Source organism: Rattus rattus, chromosome 2 (assembly GCF_011064425.1).
Source record: "Rattus rattus isolate New Zealand chromosome 2, Rrattus_CSIRO_v1, whole genome shotgun sequence".
Classification (NCBI taxonomy): Eukaryota; Metazoa; Chordata; class Mammalia; order Rodentia; family Muridae; genus Rattus; species Rattus rattus.
In genome coordinates, this window is record NC_046155.1 from 166,782,146 (window position 1) to 166,808,033 (window position 25,888).

Below are 25,888 nucleotides of genomic sequence, written 5' to 3' on the forward strand. Positions count from 1 at the left end.
GGAGCATTAGTAGGGCGTGGCAAGGCCTAAGAGCAGGATCAGGGCAGGTCCCAGAAGCCTGATCAGATGTGGGGCTAGAAAAAGGAATGGGAAAAAGGGCAGAAACTGAGAGGTTTCAGAGACAGTCTCAGCTAGCTGACTGGGTGCAAAGGGTGTTGATCCCCATGCTTCTCCAGGTTCTAGCTACATGGTGTTCTGGCCAGCCATGTCCCCTGTCAGCCCTGTGTGGCTGAGAAAACCAAACCTATGCGCATTCTGGGTACTGTGTTAAAGAGTATTGTCGCTGAAGTCGAGAACGGAAGGTACTTTACAGAATTGCCACTGGCTTGTTGTCCTGAACAAGTTTGAGAATGTAGGCTTTCATCTCAGCAAGGATCGATTTTCTGGAACACCAGCCCGTCGCATACAGTGTCTGAGGTGTCAGTGTTGGTAGACTCTGCCAGTTGATCCGCAAAAGAGGTAAGGGAAGCGAGATCAAGAATATCAAAGGGATTTTGAGGTCGTAACAGAGGGGATCATGAGTCAGTGACTAGATATTTCCCCACCTTCCTTACAGAAATATTTGAGCTTTCTCACTACCTGCAAATCAACTTTACGTGTCCGGGAGAGGTGAGAGTTTACAGTGTTGAGTGGGCTGATTTCTGTAAGTCTCCAGTTTCCCATCACTTCTGTAATAAGTTTTTCAACACAGCTTAATAGTAGTCTTCAACCACCCTGAAGGCCTTAGGATTCAGTCTCCACGATACAAGAACACAATAGGGACAAAACACCGAGGTTCCCCATTTTACAAAATTGAGATGTAGGTCATTTGTTTTGTTTAGGGGCTAGGGACAGAACCCAAGGCTTTGCACATGCTACCACCGTGACCTCAGCCCCTGAAGGTGACATTCTAAAGTCTACATATCAGTACATTTTAGTGTATCTACAGAGTCAGACACCTGTCTCAGCTACATTTCTATTGCCATGACAAAAACAGCATGATCAAGGCAACCTGATAAAAGTTCATGAGCACCACAGCAGGGAACCTGGTGGCGACCAGGCAGCAGCTGAAAGCTTATACCTCCGTTCACAAGCAAAAGGCAGAGAAAGAGAACTAGGAATAGTGCAGACTTTGGAGACCTTCTATCCCCAGTGACACACCTCCTTCAAGAAGGCCATATGTAACACTACTCAAATAGACCCACAGCTAGGGACCAAGCATTCAAACATAGGTGCCTATTATACATACATACATACATACATACATACATACATACAGATATGTGTGTGATGTTATATATAGGGGCTGCCTCACCAATCACACTAACCTCATTATCTTTCTCCTGAATGCTTCTGCTACCTTCAATAAGAACCGTGTGTCTATTAAGAGTTAATCTTTCTTTGTGCAAAAAGGATTCATCTTATTTTTAATTATATATGTATAATATAGATATAGATATAGATATGGAGGTATATGCATGTGCATGCAGTTGCCTGTGGAGGCCGAAGAGGTGATGAATCCCTGAATTGAGCACAGCCATTGTGCTGACATAAATGCTGACCTATACTTTCATTATCTGGAAGAACAGAGCAGTATACACTTTCAACTGTTGAGCCATCCATCTCTCCAGCCCACCCTCTTTTCTTTTCCCTGATACAGGATAATGTTATTTAACCTGGGCTGGCCTTTTGAAACTTACACAACAGTTCTTGTGCCTCTGTCTCTTGTACTGGGATTGTAGGTATGAGCCATCATGCCAACCTCCCCCTGTCCATTTTGGTTTGTTTGTTTTGTTTTGTTTGTTTGTTTAGGACAGGGTCTTTCTACAGAGCCTTGGCTGTCCTGAACTGACCTTCTGCCTCCAGGACATCAAAGGTGCAGCGCCATCTCTCTCTCTGAGCTAGACTCAACCCAGGGCCTTGCGCTTGCTAGGCAAGCGTTCTACCACTGAGCTAAATCCCTCAACCCTTTATTATTTTCAAAATAATATTTTATGCATACTAGTGGCTGTCTAATGTATGGTCTACTAGAGGGGTGTCAAGTGCACTGAACTGGAGTTCCAGACAGTTGGGAGCCACCATGTGGTTAAGCGAGAACTAAAACCCAGTCTCTGGAAGAGCAGCCAGTGCTTTAACTTCTAAGTCATTTCCAGCCTCCTTGCTCATTTTCGAATGAGAGGTTTTGTGTTTGCTTTTGTTTTTACCTTTAACTATGGATTTGTGAAAATTATAGATTTTGAACGAGGGCAGTTTGTCGCAGATGATTTGGAAATGCTGTGCTTTTATCCTGTAGGTCGAAGACAGGGTCTAGCTAGTAAAACCAGGTTGGTCTCAAACTCACAAAGATCGACCTGCCTCCGCCTCCTTTGTTGTTGGGACTAAAGGCGGCGCGCCATCGCCACCTGCTGCTTTTTATTAGTGCTTTTAGATGAAGAGTCTCATGAAACCTAGGCTGGCTAACCTGACGGTAGCAAAGAATAACTCCCAAACTTTGAGTGTCTTACCCCTGCAGGCTCCATGGAGGTACTGGGATTTCGTGTGCACCACAAAATTCTATTTGTATTCTGTGATGGGAAAAGAGCTGAGTCATGCCTACTAGGGAAGCAGTCTGACAACAGGGCCCGAGAGGTAGCTCATGGGTTAAGAGTACTTGTTGCTGTTGCAGAGAACCAGAGTTTGATTCCTAGCACCCATCTGGTAGCTCGGAACCACACATCACCCCAGTTCCAGGAATTCCACAGGCATGCACATGGTACCACACGCATTCAGACAACAGGCACGCACATGGTCCACACGCACGCATCCAGACAACAGGCATGCACATGGTCCACACGCACGCATCCAGACAACAGGCATGCACATGGTCCACATACATGTATTCAGACAACAGGCACGCACATTGTCCACACGCATTTATCCAGACAATGTGCACGCACATGGTCCACTACATGTATTCAGACAAAATATTTATGCACGTTATAAAAACAAGTAAACGCAGCAAGGAGGAAAAGAAGGCCAGTGTATGCTGTTTACAGAACAAATAGAGTCTAGCCTGGCTATGAGGAAGATCCTTTCTCAAGACACCACCAAAGCTATAACTCACTCATGATACAACTCATCACCAAAGTATTAATTTGTTCTTAGAAAAAGTTAATTGACTAAGCTACAAAGATGAAAGGGCTAGGCAGGCACCCAAGGGCCATTTGCTTTTTGGATTGGTTTGAACTAGGGTCATATATGGCCCAGGCTGTCCTTCAACTCAGGATCCTCCTACCTCCTTCTCCCAAGTACTGGGATGATAGGTTGCTAGGTGCGCATAAACCATGCCCAGCTTTTTGTGTCTTTTTCTTTTCGAGCTGGGGATCCCTAACCCAGGGCCTTGCATTTGCTAGGAAAGCGCCCTACCACTGAGCTAAATCCCCAACCCTCTTTTTGTGTTTTTGAGACAGTGTTCTACTACAGGGCCCTGAACCCCTGCTTGGATCAGGGCTACCTTGAATTCACAGGTGATCTGCTTCATGTTATCTGAGTGTTGGGACTACAGATTCAATCTCACCACCCTTTGACTTGAAAGCCTGCTTTTTAAAACATTTTATTTATGTCCATGGGTGTTTTGCCTGCATTTATGTGTCTGTATACCACATGTGTGCCTGGTGCCACTAGATTCTCGAAGAGAGAATTAAAACCTAGAGACAGATACACAGTCCTGGTTCACTTAGGACTCTCTGTATAGACCAGACTGATCTCAGCTTGTGGTATCTCCTATTTCCATCTCTTGAGAGGGTAAATGGCTAATGTTAGGCACCCGGCTTCTAGATTTTATTGATTTGCTTATTTTGAGACAGTCTTACTTTATAGCCCAGGCTGACTTCAAACCCCCTGTATGTCCTCCTGAACTAAAGAGCGTGCTACCTCTCCCGCTGGAGCACTGGGAACAAGTGTTTGCCATCCCAGCAGGCTGCACAGCCGTGCTCTACCTTCCATGGTGGGGGAGAGCTCAAGTGTCCACATCTAGCTCAAAAGAGCATTACCCAGGAGTCTCCGGGCACTGGACCCTGAAACCAAGTTCTTCTCCCTGCCACAGGATAGTGCAGGCCTGAAGGGGCCACTCTGTTGGGATGAAACCTATGATCCAAATCGACTACATACACTCAATCAATTTCTGCGAAGCCCTGAGAATCTGCAGATCCTGTTGAGGCTGCCCAATGCTCAGCAGAGGTTGGCCAAACTGCTTGGTGGTGGTGGGTGGGGATAGGTAGCTGGGAGCACCCTGAGGCCCACCCGGCTTCTGGCAGTCTCTGTCACCTTCAGATTTTAGTCCCCATGCAGCAGGGGACTCACGCTGGAGGCCATGCGTGCATCCTGAACTGCAGTACACGTGCCCTTGAAAACGGCTCGGTGGTCGTCGTGGAAGTCTACACCAATGGCATAGGACCCTTCAGTCTCAGGAAAAGGTGCTACTGCAGTGTACACACTGATGAAAGGCGCCACCTCAGAATCCCAGGAAAGCAGGGGCACAAAGGAGGTGGCAGGGAGAGTGGCTGTGAGCTCGGGAGGATCCTGAGGTGCACTCACTGAGCCTGCTTGCAGGTTCTTTGTAAATATGAATGGCTTCCTGAGGAAAGACGCAAGTGGTGCAATCCCGCTTTTCACCGTAGAGATATGAGGGAGGGCTGCCAGCCGGGGACATGATATGAATTAGACGCATTCGCCTTCAAACCGCCAAACCAACACAGACCCCACTCGCAGAGCACTTTCTTGACCTCTGGCCCCCAGATGCCATTTCTCCCTAACTGTACCTTTGAGTTCCTCTTCAGAAGTAATCTAGAGAGGGAGGGCTGTTTCTCTCTCACACACACACACACACACACACACACACACAGAGTCCCCAGTGCCAGAGGTGGCCGAAAAGTAACAAGGTTTCCAGGTAAGCACAGGGTGGCAGTCCATCCCATTGTCTCACTGAGTTGTGATGCGGTTTGTTTTTGCTTTTTGTGTACATTGTTTTGTATGTGTTTATACCATGCTATGCATGTGGAGGTCAGAGGACAGCTTCTAGGAGCCTGTATTCTTTCCGCCATGTGATCAGCCTTTCGACATTGGAACCTTCCAAAGACATTAAATTAGACTAGGCAGCAGGAGCCATTGCCTGGCCAGACCGTCTCACGGCTCCTCGGCAGTGTTTGTCACAAGGTTCTCAGTGAGTCTGCAGAGGGCTATGAACTCATCATACATGACCAGCAAGCTAGGAGACTCCGGCCTCAGCCTCCCAAGGCACTAGGAGTATCCTAGATGTGCACCACGCCAGGCCTCACAGACTCATTCTCACTTTTCTAATCCGTGTATCTGATTTGCGAGGGACACTGCATGCATACATATACGTAAGTCAGAAGATAAACCCAGCTTTGGTGGCAAGTGGTGTCTTTACCCACCAAGCCAGCTCCACATGCTGTGTGTACTCTCACTTCAAAGAGAGAAGAACGCCGAGGCTCCAAAGGAGGGAACCATCCCTCACTCCAGTATAGGTGCCAGAGCAGCTCATCACCACCAGCCCTGCACCCATGTTCTGTGCTTGCCACACTATCTCACCCAGCCAGCAGCAAGCTGCCGTGGAGGTGGAGCTCAGGAGTACCTGCTAGGCTTAACGCCTGGAGTGCGGGCTAAGTGGGGGCAAGGGAAAGATGACGAGTTTAAGTGAAGGGGGTGAGTGGGAAAGAAGGAAGAGGCTGGCCTGGCCGAGAGTGGTGGAGAGGAGGTTAGGGAGGGGACGACAAGCTGCAGAGGCTTCTCGTGGTCAGGACGGAACTCAGCTGGTAGTGCAGAGATGGCGGGACAGTCAGGTGGTGGTGAGGGCTGGAACGGTACTTCTTTTCCCTGACAGAGCCTTTCTCTGAAGCCGTCTCACTTTAGGCTCTCGAAATCAAGACCCCTGTGGTACACTATGGACCACACACCCGTCTTCATCCTTGGGGGCTTTGATAATGAAAAGGCCATCTTGCTCTCTGACAGTAATTTCCATGACTTTGTTCTCTTGGAGGTGAGTGACAGCAGGCAGGTGCAGACTCGGGCTTCTGGGCAGTGCTGGGTCCTAGACCCTGGATGGGGATCTGGGACTATAGAGTAGGACTTCAAAGATGCCAGCCTCCAGGCAACAGGGCTTGGAAGAAAATTTACCACAGGAAGCTACGTGTTTCAAAAATCTCTTTTCTCCGGAGCTTGGGACCGAACCTCAGTGGCCTCAAGCGCTTGCTAGTACGCCTACCACTGACCTAAAATCAACCTCAGATATATATACATTTCTTGAAGGTTGGCTAAGAGATGGTCTAGAGGTTGAGGAGCACTGACTGTTCTCTCCAGAGCATCTGCGTTCAAGTCCCAGACCCACATGGCAGTTCAACCACCTGCAATCTCAAGCTGCAGGGGATCTGGGTGTCTTGGCCTCCACAGGGATCACATTGTCATTGAAACAACCTCTCTCTCTCTCTCTCTCTCTCTCTCTCGCTCGCACGTTGATCTCTCAAGGTTCTGGAAAGGTGGCTTCAGCAGTTACAGAGCACTGTGGCACTGCCTCACAGAGGCGTAGAAGAGGGCACTGACAGGAGAGAGAGTTGCCCTTAACCACAGAGCCATCTCTCCAGATTCAACATGGAGCAGAATCCCTGGCACGGCACAGGACTGTTGAACACATCGTGCACACTGGTTTAAACTTCAGGCTGTGTGCGGTGCCTCAGGCTGGATAGGTGTGACTATCTCAGGCAGTTAGAACTCAGAGGCTGAGCTCACACTGGCTCACACGCCTTCTGCGCAGCTGAGTATTGATAGAAGGGCTGGGTCGGCCCATTACTGTCCCATTCTTGGCTTCTCAGCCACTATCCATGATGCCATTGCCACGCGAGAGCACGCCTTCATCTCGACAGAACCAGCCTGGCCTCACTCATTTCACAGGCACCTACACCACGCCTTCTTTCGTTGACGAAAGAGCCAAGCCGCAGCTGGTGAGAACACTGGATGGGGACCGGGGTGGGAGACGTGGGTACAGGAGAAACAAAACTAAGAAGGATATTGACCAGAAAGGAAAAAGTCTAGGCATTACCATGGTGTACACCTTTCATCCCAACACTTGGGAAACAGAGATAGGGGATGAGCTTTTGGTCACCCTTAGGCTACATAGGCCCTGTTTGAGACAACTGGGCACATGAGGACCCGGGAGATGGGGTGGCACACACATGGGTAGGGGTGTTGCCAACCTCTAATCCTAGCACTTGAGACTATCTAGTTCAGGGCAATCATGGGCTATGTATTAGATTCCAGACAGCCTGGGAAACTTAGTGAGAAATGCTTCAACCACTCCCTCGGAGATGGGAGACAAGGCAGGAGAAGTGGGGCACGCCTGTGGATTGGTGCCTGACCCAGAAGCCCATGAGCACTTTGGCTTCAGACATAGGTTTATCCAGGTGTGCACTATAACTCTTGGTCTCCTTGTTGAGCTTGGTGATTCCTACTCACACCCAGCCTCAGAAAGCCACATACCTTTTGGCTAGTGGCTACAAGCTGGAAGGGCCTCTGGTTTGCCCTCTACTCTGTCCAAGCATGCAGTTCAAACCATGAACCAAAGAAGGTGGCATCCATGAATAGCTGAGGACAGTGGTGCATGCCACCTGACCCCCAGCACGCGAGGACGTGCAAGAAGGTGACAGCAGCCTGGCCAGGTGATGAGCTCGAGGCCAGCCAGTAGGAGCTACAGTGTTAAAAACCTCATCATAAAACCCAAACCAGTCAGCAGCAAGCCAGAATTCCAAGGGTAGAGGATTGCGTGGATCAGGGGTTACAAAAGTGATGACAGGTATTGGGCTGCTCAGGGCTTCCCAGCAGCAAGCTGACATGTTGCTCCAGGCTAAGAGGACAGGTAGCAGGCTCTGTAAGACCAGAAGGAAAGGCTGGCATCCAGGCCTCCATTCTCCTGACTAAAACCCATCCTGGTTTTGAGCTCCATGCTTAACCCCCTGGGAGGCTGTTGGGTTCAGGTCCTGTCTAGTGAGTGCATCAAACTGGAAATCAGCCCAAGCCTGTCGCACAGAGTTCTGGAGATAATATCAGCCCTCACCACTGGCGCAAGAATCCAGGGTTATATTCTACATCGGGACCATCACAGGTAAAAGCCTGTGTCTTCTGAGCACTCAGGGGACAGTTTTCTATACTTTCACCTAGGGCTCTTATTCCTTGCCATGTGTCCTTAGAAGAGGCAGCACTCAGGGCTGTTCTGTGTGTGTGGATATGGGTAGGCTCGCTGCCAAGCTGAGGACTTGCTTTCAGTCCTGGGACCCACAACACAAGAAAAGAACCAATCACATGGTGTCCCACTCACTATATGTGCATAGCATGTAGTGGATCTAGGCCATCCTGGTCTATGTAAGGAGTTCTAGGATAGCTAGGCTTACAGAGAGATGGCTCTCCTAATCACATTCCAGGAAATCTGATGGTCTCCATTGGCCTCCTCCAGCACCAGGCACTCAGATAGTACATATACGTAGAGGCACACCAAAACACACAGAGAAAACAAGGAGCCCATAAGACGATGTTGGTGGGCTCACATGCAGTGTTAGACAGGACTTTGTTGGGAGTTCAGAGGTCATAGGACAGAGGCGCAGACTCCCTCACTCCACATCATTTACTTGTTTGTTTTTGAGACAGGATCTGAGCATGTAACTTGCTCTCTTGGAACTCACTGTGTTGGACTAAGCTAGCTTCAAACCACAGAGCTCTGCCTGTCTGCCTGTTGAATTAAAAGGCTCACCACCAGGGGTTGGGGATTTAGCTCGAGGTAGCAGCTTGCCTAGCAAGCGCAAGGCTCCCGAGTTCAGTCCCCAGCTCGAAAAAGAAACATGGAAAAGGCCTGCACCAATCCTCAGGGACCCGCCATCTGTTCTCAGCTTCCCATCAGGCATCTACCAGGGCCAGCTGAAAAGACAGTGGGTTTGTTTGTTTGGCCTTTTTTTTCTTTTTTAAAGCAAAAGCTGTCAATAAGTTGATAAGCAGAGGTGAGGTGGCTCACCCCTTTAATCTCAGCACTCAGGAGGGAGGGACAGGTCCATCTCTGAGCTTGAGGCCAACCAGGTCTACAGAGTTCCAGGACAGCCAGGACTACCCAGAGAAACCCTGTCTGGAAAAAACAAACAGAAAAGAGTAGTTGACGAGCCCCCGTTATTGTGCCCCAGTGAGTAACTGTAGATAACACCCACCCCCACCAGCCTGCTCCATGGAATCCTAGATCTGTGCCTTTTACCAAGTAACAGGAGTTTCCCTCACACACTTTCCCATCTGTAAAATGGGACCAGATGACAATACTGTAGTATTTGGAGGGGAGGTGTTAATATAAAGATTAAATAAATCCACTGGACATGGTGGTTCACAGATAGTCACAACATTTGGAAGTCTAAGGCAGAAGGATCAAGAGCTGGAAGCCATCTTGAACTAAAAAGGCAAAAGCAGGGCCAAAGTGTGGCTCAGCAGTAAATGCTAGAGGGCCAGCTGTGCATCACCATACCTTGCTGCACTAATGCTAACACCCAGCCACAGGATGTGCTCTGATTGGCTTGTATTGGCCACACCTCCATATCTAAACCATGTTTTTGAGACAGTAGGTCCAAGTGTAAAGTGATAATGGCCGGAAGGCGGCTTGATCCCTAGAATCCCTGGACTAAGAGGTTCAAGGTGTGGAGGACCCTGATGGGGTGCTGGTTGGGTAGGATGCCCTGCAGATGCTGATGGACTAGAAAAGGCCTGAGCATGCGTCTGTCTTGATCCTCAGATGGCCTCGTGTCCTTCCAAATGGTGCCGGATGGCTGGTCAATGTGTGAAAAGTTACCAGGTACTCTTTTTTTTTTTTTTTTTTTTCCGGAGTTGGGGACCGAACCCAGGGCCTTGAGTTTGCTAGGCAAGCGCTCTACCACTGAGCTAAATCCCCAACCCCTTTTTTTTTTTTTTTTTTTTTGGTGGGTTCTGGAGTAGGAGTAGTAGGCCTTTGAGAAAGGGTGTGAAAGGTTATGGGGACTGCTGTAGATTCTGCTCTCCCCCAACAGGTTTGAACTGCACCATCGAGTGGGCTGTATACATTGCCGATGAGAGGAACCTGCTGCTGTTAGTAAAAACTGACTCTGTGCAGTTTTACCTAGTCAACTTTAATTTAGGTAAATCCGGTTGCCTAGGAGTCAGGCGGGAATGTGCAGGAGCTAGGACTGTGGACTGTATGCCCACCCCACACAGCTACTCTCAGAAAGGTGTACAGTGGGCTGGGGAAGCCAGTGTGTCTAGGAGAGCGAGCAGAAGTCAAGAGGAAGCCTGCAGAGGGAACAAAAGCACATCTGGAAGGTCCTATACTCCACAGAGAAGCTCAGTTTTATGTTTCCTTTGAAATAAAAACGGTCTCAAAAAAACAATACAGGAGGAATCTCCAACTGGACCCCCAGTGTGTGGGGGAGATGCTACATTTTGATATTCTAGGCCAAGGATGCAGTTCAGCAAGTACAGGCACTTGTCACCAAACCCGATAACCTAAGCTCACCTCAGGACCCATGGTAGAAGGGGAGAAGACTCTCAGAGCTGCCTTCTGTTTTGAAGAATGTGCATTTGTGCACACACACATTTCACAGAGGAAATATAATAAATCAACAAGGTATTCTATCGTAAATGGAAAGCCAGTAGATTTTAAGGTGGGTGGGGATTTGTTTTTATTTGGTTTGGGTTTTTTGTTTTTGTTTTTGTTTTTTTTTAAAGATTTATTCATTTATTATAAGTACACTGCAGCTGTCTTCAGACACACCAGAAGAGGGCATCAGATCCCATTACAGATGGTTGTGAGCCACCATGTGGTTGCTGGGAATTGAACTCTGGAAGAGCAGTCGGTGCTCTTAACCACTGAGCCATCTCTCCAGCCCTTGTTTTTGTTTTTTGAAACAAGGTTTTAATATGTAGACCTTGCTGGCCTAGAACTCCCCATGTAGACCAAGCTGTCTTCAAACTCAAAGATCCACATGCCCCTGCTACCCGCGTGCTGGGATTAAGTCACCATACTCAGTTGTTACAGCAGAGTCTTGGAGAATAGTAACTCTAGCCTCCCTTACAGTTAGTGTGAGATTAGGGTTTCCAGAGAGTTCTTCAGGTTTCAGGGTGCTGTTTTCCTACCTCTAGAGCTCGAGACTCTGCATATTCTCTACAAAATACCAGAGTTTATCCCTGAAGGTAGGACCAAAGGGCAAGGGTGGCTCCCAGGGTGGACAGTGGTCAGGAAGAGACCGGTGAGCACTCTTTTCCTCTCTTCTGCTGTGGTCAGCTCAGAACCTGGACTTCTTGGTGCTCCTTGGTACAGAGACTTACACCGACACTCCTATGATTCCCCAGGGCTTGTACTTCAACACACTGAACAACGTGCTGTACATTTGGGGCAATTTCATCCTGCAAAGGTAGGTATAAGCCACCTCCCCAGGGACCCAGGCACAAATACATGGGCACGCTTGCACACACACATGAACGTGCGCGCACACACACACATGTGTGCACACATATTTATATAAATAATTTTATCTGTTTTTGAGACAGGTCTCACCTGTGTAGCCCTTGTTGTCCTGAACTCACTTTGTAGACCAGGCTGGCCTCAAACTCAAAGTTCTGTCTGCCAATGCTGAAATTAAAGGCCTATGCCATAACTCCCAGTAAAGTTTTATTTAAGTATGTGTGTGTATGTATGTCTGTGTGGAGGTGGTATACACATACAGTGTAGGTATCTGTGGAAGCCAGAAGAGAGGGCGTGGAGCTAGCACATAAGAGATCTTTCCAACCCTTCAGTGGGCTTTTCCCCCAGTCACTAGAGTAGCACTCAAGGTCTTGCTTAGATTAGGAAGGTGAACTCCATTGGTAAGCCATGACCCTGACCCTCATTAGTGAGCTCAGGTGAGGACTCTGATCAGAGACACCCCACTCCCAGCTCTAGGAGCCCTTTTGTAAAATGAGACTCTGGGCTGGATACATGTGAGCGATAGGAAGTGTTTTCTGGGGACACTTGAGAACGATTACTACCCATCTACCCTCTTACTCTTCAGGAACCCAGAGGCCCCATGCCATCCTCACAGACAGTTGGCACACTGCTTTTTCTTGATGCATTTGGTTTTAAAAGAAACACGACTCAAAAAAATCACTTAAGCACAAAGAATCTACTGATATATGGCAAGATGAAGGTCTAGCTTCAGGCATGACTGAATCCAGGGCTCAGAGGGCTTGCAGTTAGGACCCCATTTCTAGGCAAGATAGTACTTTTACTGTCCTAGGCCAGATAGCGGAGTCCTGGGATAACCCCAGAAAGCAGAGATGGGGAAATACAGGTCCAAGAGCACAAGGACACTCATGCACAATGGAAGCTGAAGCCACAGTCACAAGGTCCTTTGGCTATTGTTTACAGTGTTGGGGAATACACAGTCTGTGATTACTTGCTGTATTAGGAATGCAGTGGGAAACAGGTACCCAGAACCCCAGATGTCGCCGTGCTGAGAGCTGCCTCTCTCTGCCCCTGCAGTTACAATAGGGAACACTTCATTTTTCTGGCGGACTTCCCCAAGGAGTCCACCATCAAATATATGCTCAACTCTTACAAGGGACATATAACTTTTGTCACAGAAGATGAAGAGGTGAGATACCCTGTTTTTCTCCCTGCCCTCCTTGTTCATCTCCAAACTCTCCCTGCCCTGTCAGAGGAACACCGTTCAGGGACCCAAGATAAAGGTCAGCAGGAGGTGCCACCTGAAAGGGTCCTGAAACCCTGGAGGGGGTGGGGACTTCCCAAGGACTGCGCAGGAGGGGGAAGAGCAGGAGGCTCACCTTGTTCCTGAAGACTCATATATGCTGCTGGATCCACAGATCTGGTACTTTCTGGAAGGCGGCTATGACGTATACAGGATAGTCCCATCCCAAGGCTGGAGCACCTACTTTAACCTGCAGAAGCTGGAAAAGTCGCCCCTCTATTCAAATGATGAGACCTTGGTCTCCCTCTTCTACGAGAAGAATCATCTCTATGAGGTGCCAGGAGGGTTTGGTAAGGTGGAGATGGGGAGCAGGTTGGGAGCTACAAGGAGGTCGCCACGCGCTTACCTGCCTGCTTCTGGCTCCAGCTGGTCTATCTTTTTGACAACGGAAAGGAACGTTTGGTCAGGAGGTTCTTGCCTGTGGGAAAGTTGATGGAGTATGACCTGCCCAAACCCTTCAAAATAGGGAGCCAACGGTGAGAAGATTGGCCCCCGTGAAGCTGTTTCAGAGCTCCCAGCCCGGAGTGGGACCTGGAGCCACCCTAAGCATAACCTGGTGGTGGGGATGGATGGGTGCTCAGCATGGGACAGGTCAGGGGAAGAGTTCTGTGCAGCTGGAGGGCTTAGGGCAACGGGGAAGAGGGGAGCTAGACTTGAGGGTGAGGAGGAAGTGGGAGGGTGTTAGAGGGAGCTAGACCTGAGGGTGAGGAGGAAGTGGGAGGGTGTTAGAGGGAGCTAGACCTGAGGGTGAGGAGGAAGTGGGAGGGTGTTAGAGGGTGTACTAGTTATGGTTTTGACACTGTGACCAAGACAACACTTTTTTTTAAAAAAGATACTTTTTAAAAAAGATTTATGTATAATAAATAAAGTACACTGTAGCTGTCTTCAGACACACCAGAAGAGGGCATCGGATCCCATTACAGATGATTGTGAGCCACTGTGGTTGCTGGGAATTGAACTCAGGACCTCTGGAAAACAGCCAGTTCTTTTTTTTTTTTTTTTTTTCCGAGCTGGGGACTGAACCCAGGGCCTTGCACTTGCAGGCAAGCGCCTACCACTGAGCTAAACCCAACCCACAGCCAGTTCTCTTTAACCGCATGAGCCATCTCCAGCCCCCAAGGAAACTCTTATAAGGACAACATTGAATTGGGGCTGGCTTACAGGTTCAGAGGTTCAGTCCAGTATCACCAAGGTGGGAACATGGCAGCATCCAGGCAGGCATGGTGCAGGAGGAGCTGAGAGTTCTACATCTTCATCTGAAGGCTGCTAGCAGAAGACTGACTTCCAGGCAGCTAGGGGTGATGGTCTTAAAGGCTTATGCCCACAGTGACACACCCACTCCAACAGGGCCATATTTTCTAATAGTGCCACCCCTGGTCGTGCATATACAAACCATCACAGAGGGAAAGAAGAAGTGAGGGTTTTTGAGATGTGGGAGCCTTATTTGTAATTGACAGACTTCAGACATGGCCCAGATCTGTGGTCTCAGCACTTGGGAGGTCAAGGCTGAAGAATTTGGAATTCAAAATATGTAAGCCAGTCAGGGCTATATAGTGAGATTATATAGAGGGAAGGGGAAGCTTCGGGAAACGTGCAGATGGTGCCACCAGGAAGGCAACTTGGAGGTGGGGGTTAGAATTAAGGCAAGCAACCTAGCTGGGATGGAGGGAGAAGGGATCAATTAGAGAGCACGTGGGGACTGAGGGTGGAAGGGAGTGGGTTCCAGTCCAAGGGACAACCAACAGTGTGTCTAGAGGCTGCTGAGCACACGGACACTGAACTGAGTTTGTTATAGGCCAGGTTAAATTTCGGGGGAAGCAGCAACTCAAAAGTGGGAAATGTAGACTGGGGATGTTCCTGAAGAACTGTCAGCTTAACTCCCCTTACATGTTGTTGCCCATGGCTACCCAGGGAGAACAAGATAATCTCCTTCGAATACATCTGCCCCTTCAAGGAAATTCATCTACTTGATGTACCCCAAAAACAGCATGTGGAACGCAAGGAGAGCTACCTTGCCCTACCGCCTCTGGTCTCTGAATCCTCGGGCTTCCACAACAATTACACGCTTGCCGTCTATCAAGGCCTTGTCTATTACCTGCTGTGGCTACACGCCAAGTACAATAAGGTGGGCACCCGGGGCACTGAAGAGGGAACTGTTCTGTAGTGGTGAGTTTGAAGGGATTAGTGCAGCCAGAGTGGAGCCTGAAGTTCAAAGATGTGAGGGAGGTGAAGGGGCGAGGGGCTGTCTCTTAGACCTGAGGCCCTTAGGTTGAAAAATCAGGAAAGCAGGTTTAGATCGCACAGGCTGGTGCATGCCTGTAATCTGGAGTTCAGGACTAGACTGGGCTACATGAGACCTTGCCCTTTCCAGAACGAAGCGAGAAAACCTGGTATAACAGCGCATGTTGTTATCCCAGAGGAGAGACGGACAAAACACTTGGATTTGAGGTCCTACTTGAGACACAAAACATCACCAGCTGAGTGAATTACAGAATGAACAGAAAAAGCTGGTTGTGAGGCTGGGCTTGGAATCCCAACACTGGGGAGGTAGAGACAGGCTAAAGTGGGAGACTCACCAGCCAGAACAGTCAGGTCAGGCCAGGGTTCAGTGTGAACTCCTGGGCAGCTTCTTTGGAAACACAAGGTCTTCCTGTGGCCTCCACAAGCTCACACACCCCACACAGGCCCGTGAAACGGAGTTTGGGGGGACAGACTGGGTGATTATCCTCCTACTTTGGGCTATGAGCTAAACACAATCCTAGCATTGTCTGCCTTCTTCCTCCCTGTCACCTCATGGTGTCTGATCGGCCCTACAGCCCTACGCAGACCCAGTGCATGATCCCACCTGGCGCTGGTGGCAACACAAAATAGTGTACAAGGTAGGTGGCCATGTTGGGCGTTGGTGGAGGGACAGCACTGGTATGTGTGCCTCCTGTCCAGCGCCTACTGGCTGTCCATCCTGTGCACCCAGGATTACTACTTTTACCTGTTCAGCAACCGGCTGGCAGCGGAAGGCATGTATATCAACATGAATGCCTACCAAAAGCTCTACAACCTCTCCAGCGATTACTCGATGGCCGACTTTGTCTTCCTAGACAAGGGCAACTGGTTTAGCATCACTGCAGCCTTATTGTCGCATAAGGACACCTTCACAAGTGCTGATAGCCCAGGTCTGTGGTCGGGGTCTACTTAGCAACCAAGGGACAAGGCCTAAATACTCGGGGGGGGGGGGTACTCAGGCATCAATCCCCCCACTCCACCCCCCCAGGAGCCGGTCTTGAAGTAGATAGGAAGCTGGCAGTGTCTGTGATACTGGCGGATCCTGAGTGCCTTTCATCATCTGTGACTCAGGAGATCCATCTTAATCGCAACCTATTGCTCTTCAAGGTGAGGAGGCCAGAGAGGAGGTACGTACGGACCGTTGGCTGTTGTCCCTCTGGTCCCCTGCATAGTAAATGGAACGCCACTGACGTTACCCCTCCTCTGCGTCCCTGAGCCTTTGAATGTCTCTGGGTCCTAGGACAGATTTGGAAGGTCCTCTATTTCAGTCTCTCCTTTCCCTCTTCCTTAGGTTAAAATCACAGACAAAAGGAAATGCTCTGAACAGGGAATAACTGGACGTAACCTGAAAAAGACTTCCATGTTGATCAAGGTGTAGTGCGAGTTTTGGGGAGGGATGTAGAGAGAGGACACTGGCCCTTGGTGTATCTACAATCACTGGTTCCTCCTCACAGGTACTGGGCGCTTCGGGGAAATGCTTCCAAGCCACAACCCTTGACACAATCATTCGAGTACTGGACTTTTTGGGTACTGGGGACTGGTACTGTGGGTGGAGGGTTGGCCCAAGTCCCCAGAGGGCTGGTTCCTGTTGCTGTCCTGGGAATGCCGTAAATCCATTCAGATTTTAAACCTATAGGTATGAGTGTTTTGGCTCTGTGTGTGGTTGTTTACTACTTATGTGCCTGGTGCCTTCAGAGGACAGAAGAGTGTCTTTTGATCCCCTAGAACTAAAGTCACCAATGGTTGTGAGCTGTCATGTGGAGATTGTGACCATTCCTCCTGAATCGCAACTGCACGCCACACACTGATTTTATTATTTATTTATTTATTTGAAAATTTCCAGTGCTAGAGATTGAACTCAGGCCTTTGAAGGTGCTCAAAGAGCAAGCACTCTACCACTAAGTGCCCACCTCAAACCCAAGTTACATTGTTCTACGTTTTCCGACTCAAATGTTCATTCTTCCCTTTGGCTTTGTTGGTCTTCTCTCAGGCACAGGTACTGTCCCCCACCCCCAGCACGGGTTATAGTCACTGAGGCCAGGAGCAGTGCAGACGAAACCCAGAGAGCTCATAAGTGGTAGAGGGCTTAGAGTCTTTGTTGTCTGTAACTTCCCTGTTCATCCACTAGCAAGCTCACCTCGGGGCCCCTCCTTCCTGATTTAGAATGACCCAGGAAGTAGAAGACGGCTGTACAGGGTACAGACTCCTCAGATGGAATGTGTTGGGCTAAAGGAACAAGTCACAAGCTTGATTGAGTCAGGATGAGTAAAGAGGAAAGAGAGATTGGGCTGTTCACATCTGGGTGTGTGTTGGGGAGAGAGAGAGAGAGAGAGAGAGAGAGAGAGAGAGAGAGAGAGAGAGAGAGAGAGAGGTGTGTGTGTGTGTGTGTGTGTTTTCTAGAAAGCTAAAGGAGGAGACAAGTGTAAGGGAAGAAAGTTGAGGTTTAGAGGAGAAAATAGATAGGTTTTAGGTGTGGTCTTTCTTTTTCTTTTTGAGACAGGGTCTCACTGGGCTCTGTAGACTACAGTGATTCAGCCTCCTTAGCTGGATCCCTTGTTGCATTGCTAGACGTGGAATGCAGGGACCCAAACATGCTAATCATTACTGTATGATGAGCCATGTCCAGCCTTCTGGATCAGTTTTGAAGGTTAAAACCAGGAAGCTAAGCAGGCAGGTGAAGGCATTCCTATAGCCCAATACTGAGCAGGCAGAGAGCCATACCCTTAGCATCTGGCTGGATTCTAGGCCTGTTCTCTGGAGGGTCAAGCTACATTCACAGCCCTAGGAAGTTTTATCACTTGAACATCTTGGAGAAATGGAAGTCCCTCTACTAAGATGAGTCCTATAGACCGGATAGATCTCCCAGTGAGTGCTGATAGGAAGTGACTAGTGCAGGCCTGCCATGGAAGGCTCTCAGCCTACATACAATCTCTGGATGTCATGACCTAGACCTAGATGGGTTTAGACAGAGTCTTCATTCTGAAGACGTTGGGGGCAGGGGGGTGCTGAAGTGCCTGACCAATGGTACTCATTCTGGGCTCTATTTCCTTGGGTGGGCTGGAGAGATGGCTCAGCGGTTAAGAGCACTGACTGCTCTCCCAGAGGTCCTGAGTTCAAATCCCAGCAACCACATGGTGGCTCACAGCCATCTGTAATGAGACCTGATGCCCTCTTCTATTTTCCTGGGATATCATGTGCCCCTTCTGGTCATTATAGTTCAAGGTCACACCTGTGAGGTGTGAAGAGGAGCTGGAGCTGCAGGTGCAGGTGCAGGTGCAGGTGCAGGTGCAGGTGCAGGTGCAGGTGCAGGTGCAGGTGCAGGTGCAGGTGCAGGTGCCAGTGGTGTCTGAGCCCCACCTGCTTCAGCTGCAATCTGGCCTTTCTGTGCCCAGTTCCTCATTTGTTTTTTTGAGACAGGGTCTCATATAGCCGAGGCTTGCTATGTAGCTAAGGATGGCCTTGAATTCACCAACCTCCCTTGCCTCAGCCTCCAAAGTGCTGAGATTACAGGTAAGGAGCTGCCATGCACCAAGCCTCCACTTCCCCAACCCCTGGACAGGGCCTCAGCCTGTAGTCCAGGCTAGCCTGAACTCACTGTAGTCCAGACTGTCCTTAAACTCACAGCTACAGGCCTGCATTGTTTTCCCAATTGCTGGGATTCTAGCATGAGCCACCACAGCTGGCTGTCCCTGACTTTGTCATCTGTTTTGGTTGCTGCTGTTTTTGTTTTGTTTTTTTTTCGGAGCTGGGGACCAACCCAGGCTTGCACTTGCTAGGGTAAGCGCTCTACCACTGAGCTAAATCCCCAACCCGGTTGCTGCTGTTTTGACACAAGGTCTTGCTCTACATAAAACACTGGGGTTTTGGCCTCAAATCCCAGATCCTCCTGCCTCACCCTCCTCCACACCTCAGCCGTTCTAAGGACACTGCCCAGGGCGTCTGCTATACACCTCTAATCTCTCCGTGCTCTGAAGGCAGAGGCAGAAGTATCTTTATGAGTTCAAGGCCAGCCTGCTTTATACAGTGAGTTCCAGGACAGCTAGGACTACACAGATCCTGCCTCAAACAAACAAACAAACAAACAAACAAACAAAGAAGAATAGCAGAATGAGGCGAGCCAATGCTCTGTACCACACAGGACCCACACAAGCCACATAGGTCTAATTAAGAAAATGTACCAGGGGTTGGGGATTTAGCTCAGTGGTAGAGCGCTTGCCTAGGAAGCGCAAGGCCCTGGGTTCGATCCCTAGCTCCGAAAAAAAAGAACCAAAAAAAAAAAAATGTACCAGGCAGTGGTGGGACACAACTTTGATCCCCAGATTGGGAGGCAGAGACAGGAGGTTATTTATGAGTTCAAGGCCAGCCTGGTTTACAGAGTTCCAGAACAGCCAGGACTACACAGAGAAACCCTGTCTCAAAAAAAAAAAACAAAACAAACAAAAAAAAAAAACAAACTCCAAGAAAAGAAAATATATGCTCTTTTGGCTAGCAGGCATACTTTGTAGGCAGAACACTGTAAACATGATAAATGAACCTTTAGGGCTGGAGAGATGGCTCAGCGGTTAAGAGCACTGACTGCTCTTCCAGAGGTCCTGAGTTCAATTCCCAGCAACCACATGGTGGCTCACAACCATCTGTAAAGAGATCCGATGCCTCTTCTGGTGTCTTAAGACAGCTACAGTGTACTCATATAATAAATGAATAAATCTTTAAAAAAAAAAAAAAAAAAGGCAGTACATGGCTTGCTTAGCACTTGAGGGAGGCCCTGGCTCCAAGGTCAGCACTGGAAAGGAGAAAGCTAGGCAGTCCATAAGAATTTGGGGATAGACTGCAGTCTGCCCACAGGCCATGCCTGGGGGGCGGTGTTGGGAGGTATGCCACCATGTGCTTTTTAGAGGGTGGATTTCCCTTTGCTCCTTCAAAGCGATCCGGCCACCCCGAGCAGGAAGTCTTTTTTTCCTACCCAGGGTTTCCTGATGACGAAAATATTCATCGCTGTCCACCTGGCAAGCGCCTGGCCTTCATGTCTCCTACACAGTCATGCATTCCCAGAAGATAAACAAGCACTATCTTGACTGTGTGGGTTAAGGACCCCAGATGCCGTGCTTCCTCTTTCGTGACTGTGTGTCCCATCCCTTCTCCCAAATTTACTGCCCTCCCGCTTGCTTTCCCTCACTCATTCCTCCTGCCACAGCCCCACCACTTTCTGCTCTAACCCAGAGTCTCCCTCCACCTTCTTCTGTTCCTCTTTGGACAAAGCTAATTTCTTTCTCCCTGCTCTCCTTCCCAACCCAGTATTCCAGCCCTTCTTCTTAGTCCAGGACTTAGTGACGGGAGACTCTGGCAGCTTCTTGGGCAGGTGAGGACAGACTGGTTGCCACTTCTGGTACTTGACAGGGGAGAGGGAGATGAGTGGTTTAAGACCCCAAGGATCCACGATTGCCTCTGCATTCTTCAGTTATGTGCTGAAGGTGGTGGGCGTGGTCGACAGAAGAAACCATCAAAGACTACACAGAAGAGGAAATCTTCCGTTACAACAGCCCGCTGGACACGTAATCCCTTGGGGTCCTGGTCCACAGCTGGTGGGTCTGGTCTATTGGGTCTCCCTCCCACTTGTAGTTAAGCAGGGACTTTTCTGCCAACTACAAACACTCAAGGTGCCTCAGAGAGGAACGCCAAGGGTCCCGCAACCCTGCCCCCTGTCCACAAGGTCCCCACCCTTAGGTGCTGAGAACCGCCTGCACTCTCAACCCACTTTGACTCTTTATGGGCCTGCTTAGAACGAAAAGTCTCATCTGGAAAACTAAAGCTGAAAGGACCACCAGTGACAACAAGTTCTACATAATGTCCCATAAGAGCCCCGAATAGAGTGAGTATAAGCCCTGAGACCTCCGCCTCTGGGCTAGTCTTGAATTCACTATGTAGTTGAGGGTGACCTTGTTCCTCTGAGCCTCCCACACAGGTTTATGGGGGTCTGGATTTACCTACTGAGCAGCATCCCCACACCCCCACTCTGTTATTTTTATCTTTTTATCTTTTTTTTTTTTTTTGAGCTGGGGATCAACCCAGGGCCTTGGCGCTTGCTAGGCCACTGAGCTAAATCCCAGCTAAATCCCCACTGTTATTTTTGTCTTGCACAGAGGCTCACTATGTGACTCCACCTATTCTAAAATTATGATTGTCCTCCTTCTGAAATGTGGGGATCATAGATATACCCTTTGCACAAGCTCCCACCCACCCCCCATCCTTCTGTCCCATTGTGCTTGTCTCTGAGAGGATTCCCAGATAGTCACATTAATTGTATCTGTGTTTCCAAAGGAGGGCTATCCTTTGCAGAGAGAGGTTCTCCTGGAAGTCTGGGGTTGTTTACTCTGCCTTCAAGCCTTAGATCAAATAAATGCTCCTTCCTTCTGGAGGGCTTAGCCATGCTCTTCTTTTTCCAGATGGGCAGTCAATCCCTCTGAATTCCCATCCTTTCCCACCTGAGCCTTTACCTGCACCTCCTCAACCTTCCCCGACCCTCTGCCTGAATATCTCCTTACAGTTTGGTCCTGACCACTCAGAACCTGTCACTGTCTCCTGGAGGACCTGTCTCTCTCTAGCACAATCTTTGAATAGACACAATCTAACATTTTTTTGAAAATGAAGAATGAACGAGTTAAGGCATGGTCACCATTCATTGACAGCTAAGTGGAGATGTTAACAAGTGGAGAAAACTGTAGAGGACCTCGTCAGGATGGAAGGGCTTGAAAACCACTTCTAACTTAATGAAAGGAAAACTAATCTATCATAAAGCAGATGCATAGGGCTTAGATTCTTTTAAATCTAGGTTTATTAAATAATGGCCAAGAGGGAATTTGTGAGGAAAGATGTGTCCGTATTTAGCTCATGTCCAGACTGTACTTGTGGGATGAAGGTGGCACACGGTAGGTATTCAATCCAATATCTGAGTCAGTCAGGAGGTGGAGGCAGCCCCAGGCAGCAGCTGAGCAGCGGTTTGATGGCTGGTGCTCACACAGCCTCACTGAGTGAACAGGGCAGGCTGATGGAGGCGGAGCCTGAGACTGGAGGTGTGGCTCAGTGGGAGAACACTTCCTGCACTACTCCAGTAAGTTGGGTCTTGGCCCAGCAGCAGAGTGCTTGCCTGACTCTCACGAGGCCCCAAGTTCAGTCTGAAGCACCATAGTCACCAGACAGCAGGCAGATTGGAGAGACTAGTGTTTCCCCTGGAGTGTAGGGTGCTACCTCTGCCTACACTTGGACCTGTAGGTGGCTGTGTTTGGAGAACTCCCTTGCTCGACATCATCCCCACAGACATCTTTCCACCTGAATTCTTCCTCAAGTTGTTAGTGAGCAATAGGTAAGCCAGGCGCGTAGCTGGGGATGGGGGTGCCGCGTGCAGAGATTGTTCCCTGGCATGGTGCCCCACTAATTAACTCAATCCTGGGCTCCATCCCTCACCAGAGGTGTAGACGACAGCACGTACTGTGACTACCAGCTCACCTTCATAGTGCACATCCACGGGCTGCCGCTCAGCAGCAAACGTCCTCCTTAACTTTTGTCGTGAGTGGCAGCCAAAGGCTTCCCTGCTGGGTGGGCAGGGGTTCACCTATCCCCCCCACCCCGACCCCTTGTGACTGTTGTGCTGGGCTTGCAGGTGTCCTCCACCATCTTTCTAGGCCTGGTGGTCCTCTACATCCTGTTCTGCCTCCTGTGGCCTCACATATCGAGGGGCCTGGGCCTCACTACGCTGGAGGATTAGCAACATCATGGCGTCCGAGTCCTACTTCACATACGCCACCTCCACGGGCGGGCTTCAGCCTCCAGTCCCACAGCTCAGAAGAAAGTTTCAAGGTCCCCCAGAGTAGATTCCAAAGAAGGCAATGTTCAAGCTAAGAAAGCATAGGTGGCTGGGTTTGGTCCCCAGCTCCGAAAAAAAACCAAAAAAAAAAAAAAAAAAAAAAAAAAAAAAAAAAAAAAAAGCATAGGTGGTCTGGTCTTCCTCATAAACAGTTAGACCTCTCCTCCTGGGGACGAATGCAGTCTTACACCTACCCAGGATCTTCTGGTTTGCTAGAATGTTCATGTCTCTCTCAGACCCTAATAAAGCCTCATTTCAGTACCATTCGCAAGTCCGCAGAGACTAGTTTGCCCTAGTTAACCGTCGAAACATCAGAATCTGGTTTCCGAGATGGCGCAGCTGATAAAGGAGCTTGATCCCAAGCCTGACAACCTGGGTTTGATCCCCAGGACTCGTCAGGTCTAAAAGAGCTGACTCTCTGAAGCTGTCCTCTGGCGGCCTCATGTGTGCACACGCACGCACGCACGCACGCACGCACGCACGCATACACGCTAACAGTGTGTTTTAAGTTAAGCCAGGTGTACGTCTTTATTCCCAGCAGAGGAGGCAGAAGCAGGTGGAGCTCTGAGTTTGAAGTCAGCTTGGTCTACATAGCAAGTTCCAGGCCAGGCAGATCTATATAGACCCTGTCTGAAACCAAACAAAAACAAATGAACAAAAAACATCAGAACAAACCACAAAATGATGCTAGTTAGTGTGGTGGCTGGGACTGACCATCTGAACACTTAGGAGGCTGAGGAAGCAGAAATGTTCTGTTTGAGGCCAGTCTGGGTTACTTAGTGACTTCCAGGCTGGCGTGGACTAACCAAGAGAAAGATCCATTAAACCATCAATGATTTTAAAAGTCAAGGTTGGGAGAGACGGCTCAGCCGTTAAGAGCACCAGCTACTCTTCCAGAGGTCTGAGTTCAAGTCTCAGGAAGCATCCAGTGACTCACAACTCATTTGTAATGTGTTCTGATGCCCCCTTGTGGCCTGTAGGTGAGCATGCAGACAGAGGATCCATATACATAAAAATAAATCTAAGGGGCTGGAGAGATGGCTCAGTGGCTAAGAGCACTGACTGCACTTCCAGGGGTCCCGAGTTCAATTCCCAGCAACCACACGACAGCTCACAACCGTCTGTAGCTCTAATTCTAGGGGCTCTGACACCTTCAAACATGCAGGCAAAATGCCAGCGCACATAGACTTAAAACCTTCTTAAAAAGTTAAGCGTGTTCTTGGCACAGGTGCTTGGAAATAGTTGTAAAACGTTTGAAGGTTTAGGTTTTTCAAAACCTATTTTACTAAGGGTTCTTTAAAAAAAAGATTTTATGTATGTGAGTACACTATAGCTGTCTTCAGACACACCAGAAGAAGGCACCAGATCTCATTACAGATGGTTGTGAGCCACCATGTGGTTGCTGGGAATTGAACTCAGGACCTCTGGAAGAGCAGTCAGCGCTCTTAACCACTGAGCCATCTCTCTCCTCCTCCTCCTCCTCCTCCTCCTCCTCCTCCTCCTCCTCCTCCTCCTCCTCCTCCTCCTCCTCCTCCTCCTCCTCCTCCTCCTCCTCCTCCTCCTTCTTCTTCTTCTTCTTCTTCTTCTTCTTCTTCTTTTTTTCGAGCTGGGGGACCAAACCCAGGGCCTTGCTTGCTAGGCAAGCGCTCTACCACTGAGCTAAATCCCCAACTCCTCCTCCTCCTTTTTTTTTTTTTTTTTTTTAAAGATTTATTTATATGAATACACTGTCACTCTCTTCAGACACACCAGAAGAGAGCATCAGATCTCCATCACAGATGGTTGTGAGCTGGGAATTGAACTCAGGACCTCTAGAAGAGCAGTCAGTGCTCTTAACCACTAAGCCCCCTTTACTGTTTTTTTTTTTTTGTTTTGTTTTTGTTTTTTTGTTTTTTTTTTTTTTTTTTTTTTTTTTTTTTTTTTTTTTTTTTTTTTTTTTTTTTTTTTTTTTTTTTTTTTTTTTTTTTTTTTTTTTTTTTTTTTTTTTTTTTTTTGTTTTTTTATTTTATTTATTTATTTTTTTTTATTAACTTGAGTATTTCTTATGTACATTTGGCAAACATCCCCTTCCCTCCCCCCCTTCCTTATGGGTGTTCCCCTCCCCACCCTCCCCCATTGCCGCCCTCCCCCCAACTGTCTAGTTCACTGGGGGTTCAGTCTTAGCAGGACCCAGGGCTTCCCCTTCCACTGGTGCTCTTACTAGGATATTCATTGCTACCTATGAGGTCAGAGTCCAGGGTCAGTCCATGTATAGTCTTTAGGTAGTGGCTTAGTCCCTGGAAGCTCTGGTTGCTTGGCAGTTCTTAAACATTTTAACCTCCCTTCCAGCCAACCGCCCACCAGAGGGGCAAAGGGAGATGTGGACCTGTTTGGGAATAGTTCTTTGGGGCAGCTCTAGTCTTCGTTGCCAGGATATTAGCAGTTCGGTTTCCATGAATTGGCAGTAATAACTCCATCTACTTGTGAACACCATTCATGAATTAGCAACAGCAGTGCAGTTTGATGGAGAAGAAACCGCAAGGCTCTGCCAACCGGCCCGAGGCTGCAGATGCCGTAAGAAACTGCTGGAATACCCTGGATAGTTCTCTGGTGCATTTTTATCTTTGAAGTCACAACAAACTATCATCAGCGAAGAAGGCAAGGTGACCGGTGTCAGCAAAGAGTGGCAAGGCGAACCAATATCACACAGCCTGGTCCGCTGTCTGTTGGGTTATATTTATACCCTTTCCAAACATCCCATGCTCTCTCAAGCGTCTGCTCTAGCAAAAACATCACGTGCCCCTTTTCCAGGCAGCTTCCAGAAAAACAGCACGTCTGTTCTCAGCAAAACATCCTCCCACATGTCTGCCTCGGGAAAGCATGCTCTCATAAGACAGTTCCCAGAAAACCACCACATACCACAACTGATTCTCCAAAGAAACCAGGGATTTTTCACTTTTTTTTTTTTTCGGAGCTGGGGACCGAACCCAGGGCCTCA

General features: G+C 48.8%; 1 pseudogene; it reads left to right on the forward strand.

Annotated features, from left to right (window-relative positions):
* Positions 1-187: 187 nt before the first annotated feature.
* On the forward strand, positions 188-22,956 carry LOC116893379 (annotated as a pseudogene).
* Positions 22,957-25,888: the final 2,932 nt, after the last annotated feature.